We start from the raw sequence: 14,290 nt of genomic DNA on the forward strand, positions 1-14,290 counted from the left end.
ATCACTTCACAAAATAAGATTCCATCCCTCCCGAGTCCAGTGGTGTCGTGCCTTACGCGGCTCCATCTCACACTTTGCATTGTGCTTGGTAATGTAGTATCTTGGCCATGGAAGCACAGTATCTGTGCAGATGTTAGTGCCAGAGGAGGTTTGGAACTCTGTGGTTACCGATTAGTCCTCCAAAGGTTGGTGACTTCTGCACTGTGCATCTCCGCACTTAAAGGGAACCTGTCACCCCCAAAATCGAAGGTGAGGTAAGCCCACCGGCATCAGGGGCTTATCTACAGCATTCTTGAATGCTGTAGATAAGCCCCCGATGTATCCTAAAAGAGGAGAAAAAGACATTAGATTATACTCACCCAGGGGCGGTCCCGCTTCTGTTCCAATGGGTGTCGCGGTCCGGAGCCTCCCATCTTCTTACGATGACGTCCTCTTCTGGTCTTCACGCTCTGGCGCAGGCGTACTTTATCTGCCCTGTTGAGGGCAGAGCAAAGTACTGCAGTGGGCAGGGCCTCTCTGACCTTTCCCGGTGCCTGCGCACTGCAGTACTTTGCTCTGCCCTCAACAGGGCAGACAGAGTACGCCGGAGCCGCAGCGTGAAGACCAGAAGAGGACGTCATCCTATGAAGATGGGAGGCCCCGGACCGGACAGCAGCGGGACCACCCCTGGGTGAGTATAATCTAACCTCTTTTTCTCATCTTTTAGGATACATCTGGGGCTTATCTACAGCATTCCAGAATGCTGTAGATAAGCCCCTCATGCTGGGGGGCTTAGCGCACCTTCGATTTTGGGGGTGACATGTTCCCCTTAAAGAGGTTGGCCACTACCTTTTCTTTATTTATTTTACTCACTTATTTGGCGCCATTAATTCCACAACACTTTACAGACATTATGATCCCTGTCCCCGTTGGGCCTCACAATCTAAATTCCCTATCAGTATGTCTTTGGAGTGTGGGAGGAAACCCACGCAAACACGGGGAGAACATACAGACTCCTTGCTGTCTTAATGACCTATCCTTAGGTCAGGCCACCAATATCGGATTGGATGAGGTGAGTGGCCAAGGGCAGGTACTGCAGGTCCACTATCTGTTAACTTGAAATGACAGCAGCTGCTGTGTCTCAGCAGCATCCGAAAACTGCCGGCACAGGTAACTTCCGATTGGCGGGGGTGCTGGTTGTCGCATCCTCACTGATCAGATATTTATGGCCTATTCTAAGGATAGGGTGATTATTAAAGTAATGACCCCTCTGTGACTTTATGTAGTCGGTCACTTCATGCCTGAGTTGTGGTTGTGAAATTGTTTCCTTTTTCAATAATAAAACTTGCAGATGATTGTGGGAAAACCTATCATGAGCTGCCTTGTTGCATTGGTAATTCAGTAATCTCTTTAGGGGGAACCATTCTGTCACAAATGTCTGTAGGGGCAGAAGGCATGGCTGGGGGGGGGGTGTTATACACCTGTGACAATGGGACTGAATGGAAAAACCTGAATACAATCACTACGAGGGGTGCCTCAATACTTCTGCCCACATGGTTTACTTTGACTTTTATGCATGGGAACCTGTATGAATCCTCTTCCTTCCTGTGACCAATGAATGGTGTGTACATTGTGTCCCCCAGTAATGAGGTTTTGATAATCGATATTTGAAACCAAATAACCATAAATATGTAGCTCGGCTTGTGACAAATCTGCAGTATTACAGACTGTTACATAATAGACTTGACGTGTGCACAAGTTCAGACCTGCTGGAGCCGCTTCATCGGCTATAGAGGCAACCACTATTTATTAGCCAGTGTGGGCAAAGCTCCATGTCATGGGGATCCATCATGACTGTGTGTTACTCAGACCTCAATATAAAAGAGAATTGTGTAACACTTAGGCTACGTTCACACGATCCTTTTTTCACTGCGGATTTTTCAGGTCCTTTTTTTGGCAAATCCGCAGTGAAAACCGCAGTGCTTTTCACTGCGGGTTTTGATCCTTTTTCTACTGCGGATTCCACTGCGGGTTTCCAACTGCAGTTTCCTATTGGTGCTGTTGGAAACCCGCAGCGGAATCCGCAGAAAAAATTGACATGGTACTTCTTTTTTCCGCAGGCAAATCCGCGCGGATTTTCCTGGGGAAAAAAGGATCGTCGGCACAGCGGGCTTTGTTTTCCATTGGGTTACATTGTACTGTAACCTGCATGGAAAAAGGATGCGGATCCGCAGCTGCAATTCCGCTGCGGATCCGCACCAAAAACCGCACCGTGTGAACGTAGCCTTAATTTGCCCTGTGGTGGAACTACATGGGAATTTAAAAAGGTTTTCTAAGATTATTATTTTTTTTTTTTTCACCTTTTGGTGTGGCCGCTAAGTGCTGTGGTTTCATGACCATACCTTGCTGGATCCTGCACTGAATGGCTTCACCTATATCTGTCACGCATGTAAACTTTATCATCAATCAGGCGCTATACATTGGGCGAGGTTATCAATATCTGCTATTGATCCTACGCTTATACAACTGAGACACATGCTTGGAGAATTAAAACCTAAAAAAAATGACAGTTGATGAAATTCTAACACTTTTCAAATCTGAGGATTACAGGGAGAGGCTGGAGTCACACTTACCGTATAAAAAAAAATCGGTTCGATTTTGACGGCTGAGAATCGCACAAATGTTCCCGAACAGTGATCCGTATGTAATCTGTTTGCAATGCGAGGATGTGATTTCCTCGCATCTAGTAACAGTGTGATATCCGTATGGCATCTGTATGCAATGCTTTTACATATAGTAGTTCTCTCTATGTAAAAGCTCATGTTAAAATCGCATTGCACACGGATGTCACACTGATGGTCCGTGTGGTATGCGAGGTTTTTCTCACACCCATAGACTTGCATTGGCAATTTCACGCACGATTTCATGCTGCGATTTCACTCGCACGTATAATACGGCCGAGAAAAAAAAGGATGATGGGAGCTGCCCAATAGATTAACATTGGTCCGAGTGCTATGCAATATTTATTTATTATTTTTTTTCTTCTCGGAGCACTCGACTGTATTCCTCTCTAGTATGACTCCGGCCAGACAGTGACAAAATGCCACTGAATATAATGCAGCATCAGACATTTTAAAAAGGGCAGGAAGTGATGGGTTCTCGACTTTGGCCACGACACCTATCACATGACCAAGGTTCACTTGGTGCTGCTACTATATCACAGTACAAATAAGTGAAGTCGCATTGCGACCTTAAAGCTACTGTGACAGACAAGTCACAAAAAAAATCTGACGATGTTTGGCTTCCGGCGACTTGCTTGCCGCACAAAGTTTCCTTGGGGGTCGCAGTGCAGCCACTTTCACTTGTATTGTGCAGCAATGTAGCAAAGGAACCGAACTAACCTTAACGGCTCAACGGGTGTTGCTACGTAGACCTAGCCTTAATAAGAATAAGGAGAACAGAGAGGGAGTATTTTAAGACAACTTTAAGAACAAACTTTATTAACCATATACATAAATAAAAACACACACAAGCCACTGTCAGTAAGTGGCAGTGCTGTGAACATACAAAGTGCAAATAAGAAGGACACCGGACATGCAAGTCCACCAACCATAAAATGTAATATAAATAACTCCGTTGAGTGTATACTTAAAGTGCAGGCAGTATGTATACAGTATTAGACCATATACCCTAACGACATTGAACCCCCTAGGGGTTAACCCCTATATATAGCCAACACAAAGTACATGTATGTTCCGGACATTTGCCCAAATGAGACGTAGTTAGCTAGTGGTAATTACTGCATGGCTATAGAATCTCCCTGGGGAGGGGGCCAGGACCAACCTGGTGCCCCCTTTCAAATGCCGAAATTCTGAGGGATAAAAGGGTACAACATACTTCACCTGAAGGTTTGGAGGACCGTTTGCACAAACCCCGACGCGCGTTTCGCCGCTATTCGCCATGCTTTCTCAAGGGGAGTGTGTTCTATTGCCTATACCGCGTTTAAATACCTTGTCCAAGACCGCTATCCAGGTCACATGGCCATCACAGCTGTGTGTGAGTGGCGCGTGCGCACACCGCCGCGCCGGGTCCGCCCACCCCCGCCCGGACCTATCCTGCGCCAGGAGCAGACGGGCACAAATGGGTCCCGTCTGCACCGAACGCCGGAAGTCGCCGGAGGGAGGAGAGCGGAGCCGCGAGGCCGGAGCGCGCACGCGCACCACAGCCGGAACCGAAGGTGCGTGCCACAGAGAGGGGGGAAAGAAAGAAAATGAGCACATGGAGAGCCAATGCGCAGGCGTATCATGCGACGTAAGCACTGTCAAAGCGCCGCACATCGGTCAAAAACCAGGGGTGGTAATGGAGCTATACAAGGCATAGAATGTGTTTGGGCCACACCTGTTGGCTAAACAAGAGGCGTAATCACATACCAACCCTTTAGAAATCCTAAGTGCAATGCACTATAGGGCGCAAGACATGGAATCCATTCAAGCCCCACATAGCAATAAAAAGAAGGGCCATACTATCTTAAGGTGACACACAAGATATTATAAGTCCAAACAGATATATATATATTAGTATAAACGTAATACGCTGAATAGTTACTATAGCTGCTAATGTGAAGACAATGTATACCAACACGTTCATATTGCTGGATAATCAGCATATACATCAAATTTCCATATAGACCCTGATGGGATTATCGAAGTCATATAAAGTCTTCACATATCTGTCATGGAGCCGGTTATCTTGATTTTTGTGTCTCTCTCATTTTTTGTTTCCCCTTTATTTTCACCTCTTAGGGTCTTATGAACATGGACACATATATTCCTCCTGTGGCCAAAGAGGAAGATGAGGCCACGTAGACCGGACATGCGTGCAAAAATCACCTGAATACAAAAAACACGTGACAAAAAAACACACGTATGAACATTAAAAACAAATTATGTACAATAAAATACAGGAAAGGAGGAACGGATATGTCAAAGGATGGGGAAAGAGGGAGAAAGAAAGGGGGATGGAGAAATACACCAAGAGACAGGGGAACATGGGAAGAAAGTGACTAAAAAGATTGGGGCGGAAAGGGGCAACAAATAATAATAGTATACGGTCAAAATCACCCCACACTATGAGCCTCTATAAATAAACCCCGAAATTCAATGATTCATTCAGCCCATCAGGTTTCATTGTCCCAAGGGTCACTATCCACTTCAGTTCTCGTTGGGCTAGTAATTTTTTTATATTACCGCCCCTGATGCCAGTATGTATGACATCTATGGCTCTTACTCTAAAATCCTTAGGATCACAATTAAGTACCAGGCGGAAGTGTTTTGGAATTGTTTTGAGGGTTGAAATATCTTCCACCGTTCGCGCTGCCGAAATGTCCCTCACGTGTTCTCTGACACGTACCCTCAATTCTCGTGATGTCAGACCTACGTATATGAGGGGACAACTACACGTCGCATAATATATCACATTCTGGGTACCACATGAAATGTACTCCCGAATGTGATATATTTTCTGATCCACTGAACTGAATGTGGACGTTTGGTACATATTGGCACATGCCAAACAGTGGCCACATTTAAAGAAACCCTTTCTAGGTTGCCTCGTCCCAAAGAAATTTGGGGTAGGTGCAACATAATGGCTTTTGACTAATAGATCACTAAGGTTTTTGGAACGACGAGGAGTCATAAGAGGTCTCTCGGTAAGGAAGGGCCTCAGGGAGGGCTCAGCACTGAGGACGGGCCAATATTTGTTTAGAATTTTGCGCATGTTCTCCCACTCATGATTGTACACCGATATAAAACGTATATTCTCATCTTTCCTCTCGGTTTTTGTTTTTTGGTATAATAGTTCATTCCGAGACACCGACTTTATTATATCCATTTTTAATCGATCTTTTGCTATAGCCCCGTTGTTGAAATCTGTTTTAAATCTATAGCTTGCTTCTCAAATTTTTGGTCCGTGGAGCAGATCCGCCTCACCCTCAGGAACTGTCCAACCGGGACGGCCCTGACTGTGGAATGGCTATGCGCAGTAGATGCATGTATCAAAGAATTGACAGATGTTTCTTTCCGATAGACATCAGTCTGGATGGTGGAGGATGAGTCCACCCCCAGGCTGATGTCCAGGAAATCAATTTGAGCCATGTCGTATCTGTATGTCAATTTGATGTTATAAATATTATCATTGAGCATAGCCATGAACCCCTCCAACTGCCGCACCGTTCCCCGCCAAAAAAATAAAACGTCATCAATGTAACGTAGCCAGCACAGCACATGGTCAGCGGCCCCCGCCCCCGAGTCGCCAAACACCAACCTCTCCCAGAAACCTAAGAAGAGGTTGGCGTACGCGGGGGCACAGGCCGCACCCATGGCTGCGCCGCGCTTCTGATGGTAGAACTGATCTTTAAAAGTAAAAAAATTATGCGTGAGAACAAAGTGCAGCAGCTCGAGGATGAGCTCACACAGTGGGCCGTCCAGGTTGGAGGTCCCCAGGAAGAAGCGGACCGCTCGGATCCCATCCTCGTGACTGATGCAAGTATATAACGTTTCAACGTCTGCAGTCACCAAGATGGTCTCTCCATCCACAAGGAGGCCGTCAACCCTAGCGAGGACGTCCGTCGTGTCCCTCACATAGGAGGGCAAAGTTTCTACAATTGGTTTCAAATAAAAATCAATAAACTTACAAATGGGATCACAAAGTCCATCTATGCCCGATACGATCGGACGTCCAGGAGGGTTGACGGCATCCTTGTGTATTTTGGGAAGCAAGTAAAAAGTCGGTGTCTTAGGGAATTGTACTGTGAGTCCATCGAAGACTTTTTTGTTTATTATACCCAAATCAAAGGCTCTTATAAGGATTTTTTGAAGTTGGGCGGAGAAGGACACCAATGGATTATAACCCAATTTGTGATATACCTGGCCATCACGTAATTGTCTGAACGCTTCGCGTTCATATTTAGTTATTGGCCAGACCACGATGTTCTCCATCCCCCTTTCTTTCTCCCTCTTTCCCCATCCTTTGACATATCCGTTCCTCCTTTCCTGTATTTTATTGTACATAATTTGTTTTTAATGTTCATACATGTGTTTTTTTGTCACGTGTTTTTTGTATTCAGGTGATTTTTGCACGCATGTCCGGTCTACGTGGCCTCATCTTCCTCTTTGGCCACAGGAGGAATATATGTGTCCATGTTCATAAGACCCTAAGAGGTGAAAATAAAGGGGAAACAAAAAATGAGAGAGACACAAAAATCAAGATAACCGGCTCCATGACAGATATGTGAAGACTTTATATGACTTCGATAATCCCATCAGGGTCTATATGGAAATTTGATGTATATGCTGATTATCCAGCAATATGAACGTGTTGGTATACATTGTCTTCACATTAGCAGCTATAGTAACTATTCAGCGTATTACGTTTATACTAATATATATATCTGTTTGGACTTATAATATCTTGTGTGTCACCTTAAGATAGTATGGCCCTTCTTTTTATTGCTATGTGGGGCTTGAATGGATTCCATGTCTTGCGCCCTATAGTGCATTGCACTTAGGATTTCTAAAGGGTTGGTATGTGATTACGCCTCTTGTTTAGCCAACAGGTGTGGCCCAAACACATTCTATGCCTTGTATAGCTCCATTACCACCCCTGGTTTTTGACCGATGTGCGGCGCTTTGACAGTGCTTACGTCGCATGATACGCCTGCGCATTGGCTCTCCATGTGCTCATTTTCTTTCTTTCCCCCCTCTCTGTGGCACGCACCTTCGGTTCCGGCTGTGGTGCGCGTGCGCGCTCCGGCCTCGCGGCTCCGCTCTCCTCCCTCCGGCAACTTCCGGCGTTCGGTGCAGACGGGACCCATCTGTGCCCGTCTGCTCCTGGCGCAGGATAGGTCCGGGCGGGGGTGGGCGGACCCGGCGCGGCGGTGTGCGCACGCGCCACTCACACACAGCTGTGATGGCCATGTGACCTGGATAGCGGTCTTGGACAAGGTATTTAAACGCGGTATAGGCAATAGAACACACTCCCCTTGAGAAAGCACGGCGAATAGCGGCGAAACGCGCGTCGGGGTTTGTGCAAACGGTCCTCCAAACCTTCAGGTGAAGTATGTTGTACCCTTTTATCCCTCAGAATTTCGGCATTTGAAAGGGGGCACCAGGTTGGTCCTGGCCCCCTCCCCAGGGAGATTCTATAGCCATGCAGTAATTACCACTAGCTAACTACGTCTCATTTGGGCAAATGTCCGGAACATACATGTACTTTGTGTTGGCTATATATAGGGGTTAACCCCTAGGGGGTTCAATGTCGTTAGGGTATATGGTCTAATACTGTATACATACTGCCTGCACTTTAAGTATACACTCAACGGAGTTATTTATATTACATTTTATGGTTGGTGGACTTGCATGTCCGGTGTCCTTCTTATTTGCACTTTGTATGTTCACAGCACTGCCACTTACTGACAGTGGCTTGTGGGTGTTTTTATTTATGTATATGGTTAATAAAGTTTGTTCTTAAAGTTGTCTTAAAATACTCCCTCTCTGTTCTCCTTATTCTTATAATAGTCGTATTTGGGAGTAAATACTGTTTGTGACTGATGGTAGTCACGAAACATGAATCTGGAAATTTTGATATTCATTGTAGACCTAGCCTTAAAGGGAACCTGTCACCCCCCTCAGGCGTTTGTAACTATAAGGGTATGTTTCCACGTTCAGGAAACGCTGCTTGTTTGACGCTGCGCAGCGCTGCAGCGTCAAACAAGCAGCGTCCAGATGTTCCTGCATAGTGGAGGGGATTTTATGAAATCCCGTCTCCACTATGCGTGGAAACCCGCACGCGGCGGCCCTGCGACTCCGGACATGCTGCGCGTCTTTTCAGATCGCAGCATGCCCGTACACCTTGCGGGGACGCAGCGTCCCCGCAAGGCATATCACAGGGCCCTATGGGAGAGAGCGATCATCCCGGATGTGAAGAGTTAACACATCCGGCATGATCGCGTCCCATTAAGGGGGCGGGGCTTAGCGCCGAGCGGCTTCGCCGCTGTGGCGGTACCGCCGCCCATCCGTACCGTGGAGCCATACCCTCAGAGCCAGCTTGTGCAGCAGAAATGCTGCTTTCTGACAAGGTGGCTCTTTTAGTTATGATGCCTGCACACACTGAAATAAACGTTTATAAAATGTGCCCCCTCATACCCTGAAAGGGAGGCGGCGCACAGGCCCGGAGTGACGGCTGGGAGGCGTCTGGCTTAGGAAGGAAAGACCCGCCTCCCTGGCGATTTCTGCTGCACAAGGTGGCTCTTTTAGTTGTTGTTGTTTGTTTGGCTTTTTTGCTAGGTTCACTAAATGCTAAAACTAACCTGCCATTTTGATTCTCCAGGTCATTACAAGTTCATAGACACCAAACATGTCTAGGTTACGTTTTATCTAAATGGTAAAAAAAAATTCAAAACTTTGCTAATAAAAAAAAAAAAAAATTGCACAATTTTCCAGTACCCGTAGCGTCTCCATTTTTCGTGATCTGGGGTCAGGTGAGGGCTTATTTTTTGCGTGCCGAGCTGACGTTTTTAATGATATTTTGCTGCAGATACGATCTTTTGATCGCCCGTCATTGCATCTTAATGCAATGTCGCCGCGACCAAAAAAACCTAATTCTGGCATTTCGATTTTTTTTTTTTTTTTTTTTTTTCTTGCTACGCTATTTAGCGATCAGGTTAATCCTTTTTTTTAATTGATAGATCTGAACGCAGCGATACCAAATATGTGTAGGTTTAATTTTTTTTTTTTATTATTGTTTTATTTTGAATGGGGCGAAAGGGGGGTGATTTAAACTTTAATATATATATATATATATATAATTTATTTATTATTATTTTATTTTTTTTCATATATTTTTTTTTTTAACTTTAAACTTTTGCCATGCTTCAATAGTCTCTGATCGCCTCTGCTACATAGGAGCGATCATCAGATCGCTCCTATGTAGCTGAATTACAGGCTTGCTATGAGCGCTGACCACAGGGTGGCGCTTACAGCAAGCCGGCATCTGCAACCATAGAGGCCTCAAGGAGATCTCTGGTTGCTATGCCGACGCATCGCTGACCCTCGATCATGTGATGGGGGTCGGCGATGCGCTCATTTCCGGTCCGATGGCCGGAAGCGTCGGTTAAATGCTGCTGTCAACTGCCGCCACAGAGATATACACACAGACTCCGGTACAGGCCTCTCAAGAAAAACAACGAGGCTTAGAAGAGGTAGTGTCCCTGTTAAAAAAAAAAAAAAAAAAAAACGGAACTGGAGACCCATCATAAACCTGAAACGGCTCAACAGATATCTGATAATTCCTTCATTCAAGATGGAGACTGTAAGATCGGCAGTAAAACTCCTCTTCCCACAATGTTACATGGCGGTCTTAGACCTCAAGGACTCATACTACCACATCCCTATCAGCTAACAGGATCGCGAGTTCCTCAGGGTAGCAGTACAAATAGTCTCAAATAGGCCACTCAGGTTTTCACAAAACTGATTTCAGAAGTCACAGCTCATCTCAGAAGGCTGTGCTAATAATGCCATATCTGGACGACTTCTTGATTGTGGGAAAAAGTTTTTCACACTGTCATGAACAGGTCAGGATAGTCGTGGACACATTACAAACTCTGGGACTGAAATCCGCAACAGTACAGGTTTTCTTTGGGCTACTAATAGATTCAGTGTCACAGGAGTGTCACCTACCAGAGGAGAAAGAGCAGAAGATCAAACGGTTACCCTTGGCATCAATAAGGAAGCCGGAAATGACACTAAGTAAAGCGATGTCGTTGTTGGGGTCCCTAACCTCCTGCATACCAGCGGTGAAATGGGTCCAGTTCCATACAAGGGAACTACAGTGGTGCGTATTACAGAACGATTTAGTACTACAGAGTCAATTAGATCAAAAGCTTACCCTCCCAGACTCATACTTCAAAAGAGAGCAAGAAATATCGCCTAGTAATATGGCATGCTTCAAAAACAGCACACATCCAATGTAGAGAAACAGAAGCATTTAGCCACGAATATATAAAAAGGATTTCCTTTATTTAAATATATCCTTCAAACAACATATACATTTTTCATTATTAATAAATTAAAAATGGGGTAAAGCTGCACAGAAAAAACCACCGCCAAATATCACAGAGATGACAAGTAAATGACATAGATGCCGAAAGTTATATTCCTAGGAGTAAATATAAATATTGTTCACCTAGTATTGCACCTATTCCACAGTATGTCCTATAATATGGATTGCACACATGCACTAGAAGCCTAGATCTTTATTCACTGCCTACATAACCTTTGTGGTATCAAAGTGATAAATATCAGATTCAGGGTTCAAGTGCCCTAAAGAAGTCTGACTAATAAGAGCATGGGAGTGCAAATATAAAGAGTCAATTACCTGCGAGAAGTGGCGGTGACTCAACCCGGACGCGCGTTTCGCCTGTGGCTTCGTCTGCGGGGAAAGTGTTCCCCGCAGACGAAGCCACAGGCGAAAAGCGCGTCCGGGTTGAGTCACCGCCACTTCTCGCAGGTAATTGACTCTTTATATTTGCACTCCCATGCTCTTATTAGTCAGACTTCTTTAGGGCACTTGAACCCTGAATCTGATATTTATCACTTTGATACCACAAAGGTTATGTAGGCAGTGAATAAAGATCTAGGCTTCTAGTGCATGTGTGCAATCCATATTATAGGACATACTGTGGAATAGGTGCAATACTAGGTGAACAATATTTATATTTACTCCTAGGAATATAACTTTCGGCATCTATGTCATTTACTTGTCATCTCTGTGATATTTGGCGGTTGTTTTTTCTGTGCAGCTTTACCCCATTTTTAATTTATTAATAATGAAAAATGTATATGTTGTTTGAAGGATATATTTAAATAAAGGAAATCCTTTTTATATATTCGTGGCTAAATGCTTCTGTTTCTCTACATTGGATGTGCCCTCCCAGACTCAGTAGTCCGGTCACTCACTTGGTGGTTGCAGATCGAATTAGCCCCAACACCTGACATGTGCCGGAAAAGATGTGGGCTCAGCACTGGAGCACACATCAAAGGGAGGGATTCCGACGTGGGTGTACTATTACACCTAAAGTCGAAAAATGGTTGAACTGCATAGGGGTGTCTGCAGACTGCTTGGGCCTCAGTCTATGGCCATGCTCACTTGTTCAGTATCTTACCTCAGTATTTGTAAGTCAAAATCAGGAGTTGAACAATCAGAGGAAAAGTATAAGGCCGGCGTCACACTCAGCGTAGGGAAATACGGTCCGTATTTTACAGGCGTAATACGCAGAAATGATCCCAAAACACTCTTCCGTGTGTCTGCGTATTTTATGCATGTTAACCTCTGTATGTAATCCGTATGGCATCCGTACTGTTTTTTTCTCGCAACCTTGCAAAATGGACATATAATGGATCCATGGGCTCAAATAATCGTGAAAACATATGTACAGTGTACAGTATGTGTGTGTGTATATATATATATATATATATATATATATATATATATATATATATATATATATATATATAATTATATTTCATACAGCGCTAGATAGCAGAAAAGCCGGTAATTCAATTGTCTGCTTTTGCTATCTCCTTATCAAACCCGACAGGTTGAGACATGGTTTACATACAGTAAGCCATTTCATATCCCTTATTTTTTGCATATTCTTTCACTACTAATGTTAGTAGAGTCTTGTGTGCAAAATTTGGGGGCTCTAGCTGTTAAAATAAAGGGTTAAATCACGGAAAAAACTGGCGTGGGCTCCCGCGCAATTTTCTCCGCCAGAGTGGGAAAGCCGGTGACTGAGGGCAGATATTAATAGCCTAGAGAGGGACCATGGTTATTGCCGCCGCCCCCCGCTGGTTAAAAACATCTGCCCCCAGCCACCCCAGAAAAGGCACATCTGTAAGATGCGCCTATTCTGGCACTTAGCAACTCTCTTCCCACTCCCCTGTAGCGGTGGCATATGGGGTAATGAAGGGTTAATGTCACCTTGCTATTGTAAGGTGACATTAAGCCTGGTTAATAATGGAGAGGTGTCAATGAGACACCTATCCATTATTAATCCACACACACACACACACACACACACACACACACACACATATTTTATTGAAATAAAAACACACATGGGGTTGTAAAATCTTTATTATACGCTTAATCCACCTGAAAAAGCAACAATATCAGATACCTTTCCGGTGCTCAGTCACGTCCCATGCTGTAAATCCATCAGAAGAGGTTAAATAATTATACAGCCAGGAGCCTGCTAATGCAGCTGTGCTCCTGACTGTAATAACTGGGGAATGAATTGAAAGTAGGGGAACGTAGCATCGCAGACTTGCGGTGCTGCGCCCCCTGCTGGTATAAACTCCATATGAACTCTAACGTGAGATAATAGTCAGAAAAATTCCCACGCTAGAGTTCATACACAGCTGCGAAATATACGGCAGATAGGAGCTGCCCCATAGAGAATCATTGGTCAGTGTGCAATGCGTAGTTTTTGCGCCTCTCATACGTCCATAAAACTCTCGTGTGACGCCGGCCTAATAGAAACACGTCACCACTTTTGTATTTATCACCGACTCCTGGTTTTGGTTTACAAATACTCAATGTGTGAATATTCTTTTACAGGTTGGCAAAGATGATTCAGGAAACATCAACCATTACTTTGGATGCTTTCTGTGTGCTTTTTCATCGTTTGGCTTTTTTTTTTTTTTTTTTTATATCATCCCATTGCCTTCTATTGTAATGTACAGAGCATATTTAGAGTGGTAAATGTCTGAAGAATGGCCAGCTCACTTTTTTGTTTTTTATTCGCTTGGTGTCTTAGAGTCTTTTCACATCTTCATGTTTCCAATGACTAAACAGAAGTACTGCAAGTTGTTTCATAGAAAAATGCATAGTCTTTCGAGTGTTTTCTGTGCGCTTTTTTAGTAAGTTATCGGACCTGACCTACCTGAAAACACATCATAGGTACTTTCTCTTAAAACTGCACAGGCGGCCGTTCTCTACAGGCGGTTTTGAACTTGGCTTACAGTTGAAACGACTAACAAGTCCTGCTCCCATAAATCAAGAGGCCACCGCAACATTTTACAAGGGTGCTATACTTTATTTTATTCGGGAGGATGGAAAACACCTTCACTTGCAGAATACAGCTGAGATCACTGATCCTAGTAACAGGACACTTATTAATCATGTTATTGACAGGGGACATTTCAAAGTGAAGATGCCCATTCCTTTTCTATTTATTATGCATATATGAGACATC

At 44.4% G+C, this 14,290-nt stretch overlaps 1 protein-coding gene across 1 annotated transcript in view; it reads left to right on the forward strand.

Annotated features, from left to right (window-relative positions):
- Positions 1-14,290, forward strand: part of PDLIM5 (PDZ and LIM domain 5) — a 320,904-nt gene that overhangs the window by 934 nt on the left and 305,680 nt on the right. The window lies entirely within an intron of this gene.

The sequence above is a fragment of the Ranitomeya variabilis genome, chromosome 1 (assembly GCF_051348905.1).
Source record: "Ranitomeya variabilis isolate aRanVar5 chromosome 1, aRanVar5.hap1, whole genome shotgun sequence".
Lineage (NCBI taxonomy): Eukaryota > Metazoa > Chordata > Amphibia > Anura > Dendrobatidae > Ranitomeya > Ranitomeya variabilis.